Source organism: Manis javanica, chromosome 9, assembly GCF_040802235.1.
Source record: "Manis javanica isolate MJ-LG chromosome 9, MJ_LKY, whole genome shotgun sequence".
Lineage (NCBI taxonomy): Eukaryota > Metazoa > Chordata > Mammalia > Pholidota > Manidae > Manis > Manis javanica.
Genome location: NC_133164.1, coordinates 20,668,266 through 20,683,913, shown reverse-complemented (window position 1 = coordinate 20,683,913; position 15,648 = coordinate 20,668,266). Strand labels below are relative to the sequence as shown.

The 15,648-nt window shown below is 31.8% G+C and overlaps 1 long non-coding RNA gene across 1 annotated transcript in view; it reads right to left on the bottom strand.

Annotated features, from left to right (window-relative positions):
• Positions 1 to 15,648, bottom strand: part of LOC140843499 (uncharacterized) — a 153,446-nt gene that overhangs the window by 27,678 nt on the left and 110,120 nt on the right. The window contains exon 3 of the long non-coding RNA XR_012121327.1: positions 9,452 to 9,511. This is a non-coding gene — a long non-coding RNA (uncharacterized lncRNA). The remainder of the gene's footprint in view (positions 1 to 9,451; positions 9,512 to 15,648) is intronic.

Below are 15,648 nucleotides of genomic sequence, written 5' to 3'. Positions count from 1 at the left end.
CTTTGTCATGCAAAAACCTTTTAATTTGATGTATTCTTAATTTCTTTTAATTTTTGCTTTTGTTGCCTTGGTCTAATTCAAATCAACAGTTCTAAAACCAGTTTCCAAGAGTTGAATGCCTATGTTTTCTTTTAGAAGTTTTATAGTTTCAGGTTTTAAATTTAGGTCTTCAATCCAAATTATTATTTTTGTATATAGTGTGAAAAACGTGATCCAGTATCATCCTTTTGCAGGTAGTTGTCTAGTTTTCTCAACAAGGTTTCTGAAGAGACCATGCTCCCCACAGTATAATTTTGCCCCCTTTGTCATGTTTATTTACAATAGCCAAGATATAGAAGCAACCTAAGTGTCCATTGACAGTTGAAGGGATAAAGAGGACGGAATATTACTCAGCCATAAGAATGAAATCTTGCCATTTAAGACAACATGAATTGACCTAAAAGGTCAATTATGCTAAGTAAAATAAGTCAGAATGAAAAAGACAAATACTGCACGACTTCATTAATATGTGGAATCTAAAAATAAATAAATAAACAAACAAAACAAAACAGAAATAGACTCATAAAAACAGAGAAAAAGCTATTGGTTGTAGAGGGGAGAAGGTTTGGGGATGGGAAAAGTAGGGGAAGGTGATTAAGAGATACAAACTTCCAGTTATAAAACAAATCAGTCATAAGGATGAAAAGTACAACATAAATATAGTCAATAATATTGGAATAACTTTGTATGGTGGCAGATGGTAACTACACTTACTGTGGTATTTTATAAAGTATGTAAATGTCAAATCACTATGTTGTGCCACTGAAATTAATATAATGTTATATATGTCAACTATAGTTGAAATTTAACAATTAAAAATTAAAATAAAAACAAAAACAATAATAAGAGGAAAATTAAAGGGCAAACAACACATACCAGTGAGGCTGCAACATTGTAAGAGTTTTACTAGAAGCAAAGCAATATATACATGTAAGTGCAGAAATTATAGTGTCAGTGAACTTGTGAGTGTAGTATTCCATCTGGGGAATTTCTAAGTTTACTTAAACTATACATTTTATGAATAAGGCAGAGATGTGCAAGAGATATTTAGACAGTAATAATAGATTTTACATAGGAAGGAAGCAATAATCAAAATGTGAGAGATATGATATGATATGTAAAATATGATACATCAAACTTCATCAGAAACTTCAAGGAACCTGAAAAGTTGCAATAAGCTTCATGGGAAGGGGACTCAAGCAGGTAGCCTGACTTCCACAGCTTCAAAGTGTGTTCAAATTAAGAAACATGGACTTATTATTTTAAATATGAATTTGTCATGTTAAAGATATCTCCTTTTCATTCTTTGAACATCTGAGTGATTACATCTTCAGTTATTTATATAATTATTTAACACAAGCAAGTTATTACTAGTATTTGTAATGTTGTCAGTCTTATGTGTATATATATATGTATGTATATGTATGTGTACATGTGTACACATACATATGTCCTTTTTAAGAGGTCCTTTTTAAGAGGACCAAATGACTCAAAGCAAATTTGCTAAATGCTGAGTGTTTGGTGGACCCACAGAATCCTGCGAGGCTTCAACTACACTCTTTTAATCAATATATACACACTGAATGTATACATCATATATATATTTATACATATATGTCCAAAAGATATTTGTACATATGATTCATAGATTCACTTAAATTTCTTAATTTCTAAAAAGCTAATATTTAAACATTACAGACCAACTGTAGGAATTACTATAAATACAGGTATAGTAAATCAATACCTACTGATAGGTGCAATAATGCTTGTTCAGTGATATTGGATTTTTTTCCTCATATCCTCTCTTACCCTATGAAACCTCATCTGCTTCATTATAAGGCTCTATCAGTATGTTCCTTTGATTGCATAAGGATTTCATAATATCAATCAACAAATAACCCTGACTGACTCATGGACTTAGTAGAATTAATTTTATCAATAGTATTTTGTATTAAGTGGTACCCTTAATAAAGAAAGAGAGAGGAAAGGATATGAGGAAGGAAACTATCTAGAAACCATGAGAAACGATTAAGTCATTATCAAGTAAAACCTTTTTAAGAGGACCAAATGACTCAAAGCAAATTTGCTAAATGCTGAGTGTTTGGTGGACCCACAGAATCCTGCGAGGCTTCAACTACACTCTTTTAAGAAAAAGAAGGGAGAAGCAGGGAGACTGAAAGAGAGAAGAGTGCTATCCATGGAGGCAGTTAGCAAAAAAGAGAATTTAAAAACAAACAAACACAAACAACAATAACAAATCCTTCAAGTGTGGCTGGTAGCACAAAAAGTTGATAGGAATAAAAAAAAAAACCCACAATACTATGCCTTTGAGACAAATGTTCTGCAAGATATTTCTCTACTTAGAATTAAAATGTCAGACTTTAATGACCCTTGGGCAGAAAAGAGGTTGAGGAAGATTCTCATGCTCCAAAAGGCATATTTTCCAAGGCTGACTTCAAAAGATACAGAGGACTTGAAAGAAAGTGAACTTCTCACAGAGTTCAGAGATAAGAGACTAGGACTACAGACCACAAAGGATTTGAGTAATTCCTCCTAGACATTGAAAACTGAAGAAAGATAGGATTTATTTTTCCACTTCAAGGCAGAAAGCCATTACAGTTTTTGTCCCCTGATATATTTGAATTTCAATAGATTAGGGTCTCCTTTTGTCTCCTGCTGCACCCAACATTTTTTTCCACTTTATCAATGGAATTTTTTGTAAACTTATTCTTTCTTTGATTAAAAACAAAGTTTAAGCTTTAGGCTTGGAGACAGATTAAGCCAAAAGAGTTCCGATATACACTCTGTCTTTGTACAGTTCGCCCTACTGTTAACAGTTTGTATTTATGTGTAACAATTGTTAAGACTGATCGATTAATCCTGTTCTAACTAAAGTTCAGTATTATTCATTACAGTCCATGGAATGAGAGGTCACTTTTGGCATCATATATGTCTACGAGTTTGGACAAATGCACAATACCTTGTATGCACCATTACAGTGTCATACAAAATTGTTTCTCTGACTTAAAAATCCCCTGAGATCCACCTCTCCCTTTCTCATCCCAAACCTTTGGTAAACACTGATTTTCTTTTACTATTTTTATAGCTTTGCCTTTTCCAGAATGTCACATATTCGGAGGGATCAATCACAGGCGTTTTAGAAAATGTTCTATTTTTCCTGTTTTCCCTTTGTTTATTGGATGACTGAAGGACACATAGCATTTCCTGTACTTCATAGGTTTCTAGAACAGAAGAAGTTGCATCTGGTCTATGTTTCAGCTTAAAGGACTTCGTGTTCAGTGCCAATTGGTGACCCAAAGGGCATCATAATTTGTGTTGCTTTTGTCTAATGAAATGTGAATATAAGATACTTTTAGTATTTCGGAATACAATTTTTAAGAGTCAGTGTACAGATCACTATACATTATTACTTTCTTGCTTAATGACCTAATGCTTGAAATAATTGGTTTCTCTGCTGATCTCTATCACTGAATGGCCACACCTAGAGTAGGAACACTTACAGTTGACTTGCAATAATGTGCAATTAGAGAGGGAAGTGGGTCACTGAGATTTTAACTTTTTATACCCCCTAGAATAACCTTGCCTTATGAAAATATTTACTAACTTATTATATTTACAAATACATTCATTTATTTGAATAATAGTGTGCCTAAATAACTAAATTATGTATTGAAAATCAGATTCCATATCAACTTCAAGAAAGTGCTCCTTGACTGTGTCAACTTGAAATATCACTAATTCATAGTGATATCTCCAGTTATGAAAGGATTTAAGCTTTACTTTCTTCAATCTGAAAATCAGAAATTTAAAAGGTATTCAGGTGGCTATTACAAAAACACAATAGACTGGGTGGCTTAAAGGACAGACATTTATTTCTCACAATTTTGTATGCTAGGAAGTCTAAGACAGAGGTGCCAGCAGATTTGGAAACTGCTTTCTGGTTCGATAGACAGCCAACACTGTCACTGCACCATCACTTGGCAGAAAGGACGACAGAGCCCTCTGGGGTCTCCTTCATAAGGGCACTAATCCCATTCATGGGGACTCTGCCCTCATGACATAGTGCCTCCAGAGGCTCCACAATTACCATCACATCAAGGAATGTTTCAACATAAGAATTTTGAGTACAATAAACATTCAGTCTATAGCAGGAATTTTAAAGTGTGTCTTTTGAAATCATTATTATTCAGAAATAATTCATCAATTTCAATCATAACAGTGAATTTTTTCTTCTGGTTAAAATGATCAATATTCTTAGTTTCCCCTGTTTTATTCTTCTTTCTGAGTATTTCATTATCTGAGTACTATATTTACAGGACTTGCCTTCCATATTTCATAATTCATTTTTTTGCTTGCTCTCAAGAATTCTATATATTTGGATTTATTGTCTTGCTACTTTACATTAATGAGGTTGTTTCAACCTCTTCTTTCAAAGTATTAATTTTGGCTAAAGCCTTCAGAGTATTCATCCATTCAAATTACTGATTTTTCTTTATTTTGCAGTTAGTCTTTATCCAATTCTTTCCCCCTTTACTTGTTTAAGAATCTCTTTAAAGTTTCAAATTTCACATTTCAAAAATGTCCTTACAGGTATTACATTTTCAATCAAATCACACCCTCTCTTTCTCACCCAAAACCAGTTGTTCATGTTCTTAATTTCTGTTCTAAGATGCTTTTCTTTTTTCAGATTTTTCAAACTTAAAGATGATTAATCTTTTTAATCTTATTAATCAAATTCTATCTCATTACAAGTAATTGCTGTCATAAGTTTCCTCATTAAATGCATACTCATTTGTGAATATAAATAATTTTCTAATGTAAGATTTAAGTTAGAGGGCAAGGGATTTTTATAGTCTCATGTAGGTAAATGTAATGCATGATTAAGAAACACCTATAAGTTTAAACCTTTGGGTTTAAGAATATATATATATTTTTTATTCCTGGCTGAAGATCCATACTTTTGATTTTTTTATATCACTCTGGTATATTCTGGAGTTACTTCTATATTGAGTTCTGCTTAATTTCAATGTTCTGTTAGTTACAATTCTCCTAGACACATCACTACCTTGTTTAGAGAATGTTTATGATTGATTTAAACTCAAAGAAAATAATATGTTTCTCAAAGAAACACAGTTTGTGATTAATGCATTGGGTAGAATAACTATGGCCCACATGAACCATAATTCTTGCTCTAAATAATTACTTTAAGGATTAGTCTATGTCCCAACCGCACTCCATATAATTATGGATTCTAGGTGGTAAGCCCCTCTCAAGTCCCATGGTAAAGAATGATCTTATATGCAACTAAGCTCTTTGGTTATTACATACTCCACTCTGAGTATTCTATCCTGTGCTTTATAGAGTTTTGAAATTTCATACAATTTATTTTTGCTGGGTTGCCGTTTTCTGTTTCTCAGAGCTCTTAGGGATTTCTCTGATATCTTCTCTACCATTTTTTATTATTTTATTAAGAAAGAGCAATGTATTTTATTAAGAAAGAGCAATTAATGCTCCCCAACTAGCATTAATATTCTGCTCTAAAAATTTAATAACTTTGGCTGTGGGTGGTAACAATACTGAAAGGAGTTGAAATACTCTTCACTGTAGCTGGAAAAACAATGTGTTTCCTTCCACTCCAGGGTAACCCATCTTCAGTTATCTTAGAAACAAAGCTATGTTTGGGGTCCTACTGTTGTAATGAATTAATACAGGGCCCACACAGTGTGATGATCAAAGCAGGAAAGCTCATTTGCAAGAGACAGGAATCTAAGCTGCACTAATTTAATGAAGATTTAGGATAACCGTGCCTTGTCACAAGTAAATCATAATTTGCAATTGAAAAATACCTGCTTTCCATCTACTTGCTTTTTTTGAGGACCATAATTACCTAGTAGAGAGCATATACACTAAATCCATATATATATATATATATATATATATATATATATATATATATATATATATATATATATATTCTGCAAAAATAATTCTAATAGTATGAAAGATTATTTTTGTCCCTGCATTAACTCCAATTCCCGTAAGAGGACTCTGAATGCTTCCTCCTTGTGTCCCATTACCCTTGATTAATCTCTATATATGCATGGACATTATGTTTGGTCAGCATCTTTTAACTGCCAATCACTGAGTGAAAAAGATGAGACTTATATTAGCAGATTTTTCAGAAGGTTTTTTGTGTACAGAGGTCCATTTTCCCAGAAAGGTTCCAGTGAAACAATAAAACGCAGACAATCATAGAAATGGCAGATGCCACTCATAAACATGAAATATATGCACATATGTGCACCGGGTGTAATTAAATAATTACACTGAAACCTTAGAATTAAGCAGTCAGGAAAATTACAAGTTTGAGCTCAGGCAGTGGTGATAGGACTTGCATGAAACAGCATGGGAAGTAATGATCCCAGATGGATATTCTTACAACTCAGAATTAGAGGGCAGAAATTTAATACTGAGGCTGAAACAAATGTGAATCAAAAAGCCTTGTTCTATCAATTATCTGTAAATAAATTAGTAAATATTTCTAATTTTACTTAAATTAGCTACAAGTGTTTCAACCTCAAATGGTGTTTTTTGAAATCAATGGAGACCAATGACAAACATGTATTGGATTCTATGAATGTAAAACATTTGTTATACCCCTTACAAAAAAAATCACTGCATAAGAGAGACGACTGTTTGGTTCATTTTAATATAACTGAATTAGGCCTTCTATAATCTTACATTTCCATAGACATTTATATCCATCCAAGTTATTTTTCAGCAATGACACTTTCCAATATAATTTTTTTACCAACAACTATGTGTTTTTTTATTTGATCTCTAATTTCTTAGCATTGAAAAACATCTTTACCGTGTCATTCAAAACAACTGCCTACACCATAGAGAGTAAACTCTAAATGAAATGGCATGACCTACCAGCCCTATCAAAACTCTGATATCCTAGGCTGACATTAATGCCAGTCACCATTTAACTCGGTCAGTTTCTAAGAGGAAAATAAAGTGGAAAAAAAATTGCTCTATTTTTTATGTCAATTGAAATGTTGAGTTTGATTGGCAGAAGAAGCAGATTCCGAGTAGTTTCATAAATGAAACTGTCTAACGTGACACTGCAAGCTCACCTTAGATTACCTGAAAAATGAGCCATCTAGTACGGGATAATAACCTCCTGCCTTCTCCCAGAGGGGGGTGCATATAAGATAATAATCAAAGGGATTTTGGTTGACCCCACAATGGGACTCTAATATCCCACTGTGCTCCCAGATCCTCAGGGACAGAAACAGCTGATCTTCCCAGACAATTCTTAAACACTCAACATGGGACAGTTAGACTACATTGTAATCCACTTAGCAAACTTGCTTTATGGCAGAGGTAGTTCCTGCACCGGGATATAGATCCTGTGATTCCATCTTCACCCTGGCTCCATGATGTGGGATGATAGGGAAAAAGAGGGACCTGTGCCCTGACTTCACTCTTTTTTGACCTTTATTTTATTATTTCTTTTGTCCATAAAGCCTCTTCCATAATGCATGCCATGTTGCAATTAAAGTCCTTCCAAACCTTAATTCATAACAAAGGGTGACTTGCACAGAAAATAAGAACAGTCAGATAGCACAGAGCTAACATGCCTTTAAGAAATAGAGCCACAACCCTCGATGCCTTCAGTTGGGCTTGAAAGTAACAAGAGCAAAAAGTAATTTAGCCAAAAATATTGAACTTGAAAGATTTTTCAATACACACAAGGTAGATGACCATACATTTGGTACAAAGTAGCTTGGAATATTTTTTTTTATCTCAACAAAGTATAGTGCTATGTAGAAAAACAAGTGATGAGGTCAGATTGTAGACATACAATTTTAAAAAATTAGATCCAGCCTGCCCCCCAATAACTTTAGTGAGTTCACTAATTTGCTCTGGCATATTTCTTTTTCTTAATTTTATTCCTTGCTGTGACATGGACAGAGGAGACAATAGACAGAGATATAGGAACCAATAAGTGACGAAAGATCAATAGCTTCACAGAAATACATAGACAACTAAAAGTTTGCTATTTTGACCTTTCCAAATATTCTGGATTCTCATTCTAGAGATTAAAGTAAGTATATGGAGTATATGCACCTGTCTCTCTCTTTCCATCTATTCTATATAACTATGTTATATATAGTCGTACATACATATATATTATATGTATATATATACATATACATTATTGCATGTTTTACCATATATAATCTTTCAAAGTATTTTCTGTATGTTTAAAAGTTTCAGTTATATAAACATTTGCATGAAATAATTTCTGATGTTTTATAGTATACTGAGATTAAATATTAATATAGTAGTTCTTTTTGATTTATTATTATATTTGCCATTGCTTATAATATATGGTATTTTAACAGTTATTTTGTAGTGATATTAGAGTCAAACTCAATTTGGATCTGTCTTTTCATTATTTTTTCCTAAGATTTTTTCACTACAAAAACATAGATACAGCTTACAGAAATTCTGAAGTAATTTAAATTGTTTTTTTATAGATACATATAAAAAGAGAAAATGTTCAGAAATATTACAAAAAAAAGAGCACTGGTATTAAGAATTTAACAGCTATACTGTTTGGATTTCTGCTTAAAATTATGATTTAAAGGCATTCAAATAATAGATTTCAAACAACATCTGAGATTTACATATTATGGTAAACTGAACAAGGCATTGAAACTAGAGTTGAGCTCTACTTCTGAGTGTCAGGAACTTAAAAATATTTCCTTAATTTATATTTGATTGAAGCATGCAGTAAACCTTTAGAAATGTTGAATGCAAGATTTTCAACAACTTACTATTTATCAGAAATATTCATTCCATTAATGAAATTAATATCTGTTGAGACCAGTCGTATTTTATTATACAGGTGCTTCATCATTCTTCAAACTTTTTAATAAAAGTTTACTAGTTCATTTGGGTAAGAATTCTATGTGTAAGCTGAACTGCAAGCCTCCAGCAAATGCTCTTGAAAAAATTAGTTTGAAATTAGAAAGTTGAAGTGTTGGTTGAATAACTTACAAGTACAAGAAATACAATTACCTTTTGAAATTAATAGAGCTTAGTGGTATAAGTATTGATTGTATTGTGTTATTTTAAATATAAACCAACTTTTGATGTCAGAGGAACTTTCCACTTCCTTGAATTCTTTAGATTTATAAAATATGAATAAAGTGAAATATTGACATATAGTGCCTCCAGTAATAAAATAAACCTGACTACTTTTATGAATTGTGTCTTTGTTGCTTTTTGATGGGTTCATGAAAAGTTATGATTTTGTACATGATTTGAATTCCTATTCATAGGGTGGGAGAAAAGTTATTTTCTCCTTTCTACTTACTAGGCAAAGTTGAAAGTTCCATAGGTTCTTGTCAGGAAAAACTGAAAAATGGACACATTCCTAGGAAAAAAGGTCAGATGATTCATATTATTTCAAGACAGAAAACACATTTCTGATAACATTCTACATTCTTGCTTTACAGATAGGTGAGGCATTGTCCAGTTTAAGGGTATTCTACAATGCTGATACCAAAAAGCAAAGCTCAAATCTGGTATGTGGACTTAGTTACCTTAGAAATTTTAGGTTTCAGTTGTTAAGATAGTGGACCAGGAGGGTGGTATTAATAAAAATAATACAATAAGGACCTCTAAAATTCTCTCATAAAGAAAATCAATGTGACAACAGGCAAAACTATCAGAATCAAGACTCAGTAATCTGGGAACACTTATTTAAGAAAAAAAATTGCTGAACCTTGTTAAGAACTATGAGCACTGAAGTCTTTTAATTTGTCCCATTTGTGTTCCCCTCTCTGTTATTTCTGTGGTAGCCTTGAAAAACAACAGCCTAAAAATACTGTTACAGTCACTAGCCCAAAGTTCTTCCTTTGCAAACCACCGAAGGGAGATGAACAAGGTTGGATCTCCTTCAAATGGAGAAGGATGAAATAGACAACTCAATCTTAGAAAAGAACTAATTTGAAGACTTATTACTTCTTAATGTCAAGTTACTGTAGATCTACAATTATCGATATGTGTAGTTCTGGCATAAGGATATAGATGAATGAAAGACATCAGAGTCCAGAATAAATTCTGGATATTTATAGGAAATTAATTTTTAGGAGAGTGCCAAAACAATTCAATAGGGAAAGTAGTCCTTTCAATAAATGGTTTGGGACAATTGGATGTGCCCATACAAAAGAATGAAGTGGGACGCTTCTTTCACACTTTCCATAAAAATTAACTCAAAAACACAACAAAGGTGTAAGTTCTAAATCCAGAAAAGTCTTAGAAGTAAACAAAAAAGGTCCATCTTCATAACTTTGGAGATGCAATAAATTCTTAGACATGAACTTGAAGCAGGAGCAATGAAATATATAAGTAGATAAACTGCACTTCATTAATATAAAAATATTGTTCTTCAAAGTATACTACCAAGAAAATGAAAATACAATCTACATAATGGGTGAGGTGAGACTATTTGAAAATCATATAACCGACCAGAGCCTCATATCCAGAATATTGAAGTCCAAGAATAAAAATATGAATAATGCAATGGAAATTTAACCAAAGGGTTTGAATAGACATTTCTCCAATAAAAATACAAAAAGCCAAAATACACATGAGAAATGCTCAATACAATAAGTCATTTAAGAAATGCAAATTAAAACCGCAGTGAGGTGCCATTTCACACTCACTGGGATGCCTATAATGAAGCATATGAAAAACAAGTAGCTGAGAATGTAGAGAAACTGAAACTTTCCATGTATATAATTGGCACAGTTTGGGAAACAGTTTGGAAATTCTACACAAAATTAAATATAGAGTTATTGTATTATCCCATAATTCTGTTGCTAGGTATAATCCCCCAAGATTGAAAATAAATGCCCATGTGAAAACTGGTACATGAATGTTCACAGTATCATTATTCATAATAGCCAAAAGTTGAACCAAAATGCCCATCAACTGATAAATTATTAAACAAAATGTGGTATATCCATGAAACAAAATAGTATTCCTCATAAAAAGAAATGAAATACTTAATATATGCTGCAACCTGAATGAAACCCTGAAAATATTAAGCAAAGTTAAAGATGGTAGACACAAAAGGCCACATATTGTATGACTCCATTTATATTAAAAGTCCAGAATTCATATAGGCAAAAAGTAGATTCATTTTGCCAGGGTCCTTGAGGAGTGGTGACTGAGAATGGGCATGGGGTTTCTTTAGGGAGGATGTTCTAAAATTAGATAATAGTAATGACCATTCGACAGCAAACAGACTAAAAACCACTGAATTTTACATTTTAAATTAATATATTTTATGATAAGTGAATTGTGTCTCAATTTGAAAAATACTGGTGCCAGAAAGCCTGGCTCTGTCATTCAACATACTTGCTTTCTGATATTGGCAACTAGTTATCCTATGTGTTTAAAATTCTGCATCTGTCACATAACAGAACTTTCATTATGATATTGTTAGAAATATATGAGATAATTCATATACTTTCCATCATGCAAAGATTCTGAAATACAGTAATTTGAATATTCATTTAACTATTTTGATGTGTTCTTTTTTGACTTTCAAGTCTTTTTATTTAAAAAATAACTTTATAATGCTATCACTTCCATTGATAGTGATTTCTCTGCTAGATCTGGGCAAAATATATCGAAAACCTTCTGGAAAGGTTCTGCCGCATTCTAAATGTCATTAAGCACATTTGTGATTCACAGGAAGGAGTTAAAATATCAACATTAACAGGTATTTGGACAAAGTTGATTCCAACCCTAATGGATGACTTGGAGTTCATGACTTCAGTGGAGGAAGGAACTGCACATGTGGGGGAGAGAAGAAGAAAGCTAGAATTAGAAGAGGAGCCTGAAGATTTGACTCAATTGTTTCAATCTCATGGTAAAAAATTTAACAGATGAGGAGTTGCTTACAGATGACCAAAGATGTTTCTTGAGATGTAATCTACTTCTGGCAAAGAGGCTGAAGACAATTTTTTAATGAGAATAAAAGATTTACAGCATTACATAAACTTATTTGATAAAGCAGTGGCAGGGTGAGAGGATGGCCTCCAATTTTGAAAGAAGTTCTGTGGGTAAAAACACTATCAAACGGCATTTTATGCTATAGAGAAATTTTTTTGGGAAAAGGAAGAGTCTGTTAATGTAACAAACCTCATTGTCTAATTTTAAGAAGTTGCCACAGGCACTGCAACTTTCTGCAACCACCACCCTGACCAGTCAGAAGCCATCAATATGGAGGCAAGACCCTTCACCAGCAGAAAGTTTACCATTTGCTGAAAGCTGAGATGATGGTTAGCACTTTTTTAGCAATAAAATATTTCTTAATAGTATGTACTTTTTTTTAGAAATAATGCTTTGCACATTTAATAACTAAAGTACAAATATAACTTTCGCAAGCACTGGAAAACTAAACATTCATTTGACTCACTTTATGGCAATATTTGCTTTACTGTGGTGTTCTGGAACAAAACCTATAATACCTTCAAACTGTTCTTGTATTAGGATATTTTTAACCACATTACAACCTATATATTGAATGATTTTGCATTCTAGTATGTTGTGTATATGAAGGGGTAATATTTTCCATTTTAAAGAAAGCCCATTTTGTTAAATTCCCCGTTTAGCATCCTTGCAGACTAATGATAATGTAAAGTACCAAACTTAACCTGTCTTCGGTACTATTTTAAATAATTAAAAGGAAAATATTTTTGGATTTTTAATATCCAATTTTTGTTATATGTGCACCCTTCTTGTCTTCTTCACCTTTAAAATGTACTGGTGTACTGTTCAATATGTCAATATTTTTTATACAAATTTACCAAAATAAGTCATTGTGTTCTTGTTAATGGTTTTTACAGTATCTTCTGTTAAAACACAACGGGAGTAAAATATTTTATGAGCCATTTAATGACACTTCACATATGTCCAGTCCCTATGAACACTGAGATGTTCCTCTATTTAAAGCTTTTAGCAACATCGATTTGATTGCTTAAAAATGACAGATCTGCGAATTACAGCCATCTGTAAAAACATGCAAATTGATATAACATTTCATTTGATTTAATCATTGTATGTCACAATAACATCAAACTAGGGAATATATTGTATATGACGTTTAATAAAAGAGTTTTGTATAAATAAATTATTGAAATTAAGTATTATCCTCTCTTACTCCACCTGGCATTTGAAGTTGTATCAACTCAATTATTAAAATAAAATAGAAACTGATCAACAATATAAGTATGAAATGTTTAAATGAGGAGAAATTATAAACTTCCAAAATATATTGCAGTTTTCTGAATCACACACATGCCAAAAAATTAATTAAGACATGATTAAAGAAAATTCTTATGAAATGTAATACCACCTATTTGTATTTGTGCTTGCTATTACTTTTTTAAAAGTCGAATTAAACAATTAAACATATCTCAAGAAATAGTAATCAATAATATCAGAGAAATTGTGGGGACTAAAATGAGCATATTCTTGAACTTGAATTTCATTAATTGATTATAAATATTTCATATACTGGTGCAAGTATCCTTGGTATTACTTATAAAGGAAATAAAAATAAAACTATTCTAGGAAAAGCCGTATGTAATAAAATAAATCTTTAAAATCTCAGTTTAAAAATCTTTTAGTTAGGGATATTCATACTTCTTTTTCAGGTTTGCAAGAATTGCTAAACATTAATTTAAAACACATGCCAAATAACATAACAGTCTTGAAGTTGGACATTCGATTTTTTTTCTATATTATATTAATATTTAAACTGGTTAAAGCATTTGTTTTGCACCTCAATTTTATATATACATATGCATATTTATATGTGTATATACATATATAAAATTATATATACAGTTTGAAAACAGGCCCAAAACAAGTAAACTAACTGTCCTTCTGCTGAGTTACTTAAATACACATTTAAATTAATTTTAATTTGATTTTACAAAGTAAATCTAATTCTACACTGACAATGTAAAGAATAAAAGACTTAGAAATCACAGAGTAATTTTTCCCAGCCGTATATTTAAGGTACAAAATTACTGTGTAGAACCAGAAATACAGTCGTGGGGGTAAATATTTTATAATTATCTTTAATGTTAGATGGAATATGTATGAATATGTGCAATGATTAAAAAGTTTTCTTTTAGATAAAGATAGTTAACAGTGTTGCAAAATATACTTTGCATGGATGCTGATTCCGTTCTGTATGAAACAAAAGCAAAAACAATCACATAAAAAAATACTACTGTTAAGCCACAATTTAAACTACCTAAGTGAGAAAATTGCATGAAGCAACTTGACAGCAGCCTATATTTTATGCCTGTTTAGGAAATTTACAGACTTACTTAAGAGAAAAATTAGAAAAAAACACAACAACAACATGAATTTAAGCTATTGATCAATAATGCAGAACCAAAAAAAAGCAACTTGGAAGAATAAAATACTTATTTATGGAGGTTTATAAACTCCATTATGGAGTTTATAACTAACTACTGAAAAGAAGTTAAAAGCATAAACATATCACAAATCTTACTGAAGTTATCCATGGAAGATCTGCCCTACAAACAGGACACAACAAAGTCGTTAAAATAAATAAAGTTTATAAAGACACTTAGAGAAGCTTAAATTTATAGCTGTTATGATGTAGTATATGTGTCAGTCAAGTATTAAGCACTTGCATAAGAATGACCCCATAAGGAGAAAGGGGGACTCTAAAGGGATAATGTCTAAGGCATTTCAGAAACTTCCCAATATCCTAAGGATAACAGGAGACCAAAGATAAAACTACTTTAGGTTCACAGTAGGACCAGCAAAGGAATCTTGAGATAAACACGATGACTTAGAAAAATGAGACTAAGCTGCCACTAATGTTACTTTGTTTGTTTACTATCACCACTGACAAACCATTCCAGGTTGATCTTGGAAAGATTCTGATTACAAAGCTCATAAAGTCACATTACTACTCTGGAAACGAAATAGTGGAATATGTACAGGGTTTCTTAAGTCAAACCATGGAAGGTAATCAGGAACTAATAATATGGAAAGGGATCTTTTTTCTGCCTTTACAGTAATTGGGGCACTTCAAATTATTAAAACTGTATAACTAAAGCAATTCTGACTTTAACCAACATGAGACCATGAGTGACATGTCATAAGATTGCCAAGATCTTTTATTCCCACTATCTAAAATATGGAGGAAATGTACTAACATTTACTGATACTTTATGAAATTCAAAGTGATCATTTTGATGGTAACATATGATAAAAATTGTGTTAATACAATAGTCATTAATGAAAACTTGTCATTTTAAAAGCTAATTTTATGGTTTGTTATGTATAGAAAATACACTGCATGCATTTTGAAGAATTTATGTGCAATGACACAAATTTGGAAAATACAAAGGAGGAACCTATATGACTTTGAAGATTATGTTTTAAATTGCAAGTAAATTATTCTGTCATTAATGTAATAGAAAGGAAATGATGTTATATGAATGTAAG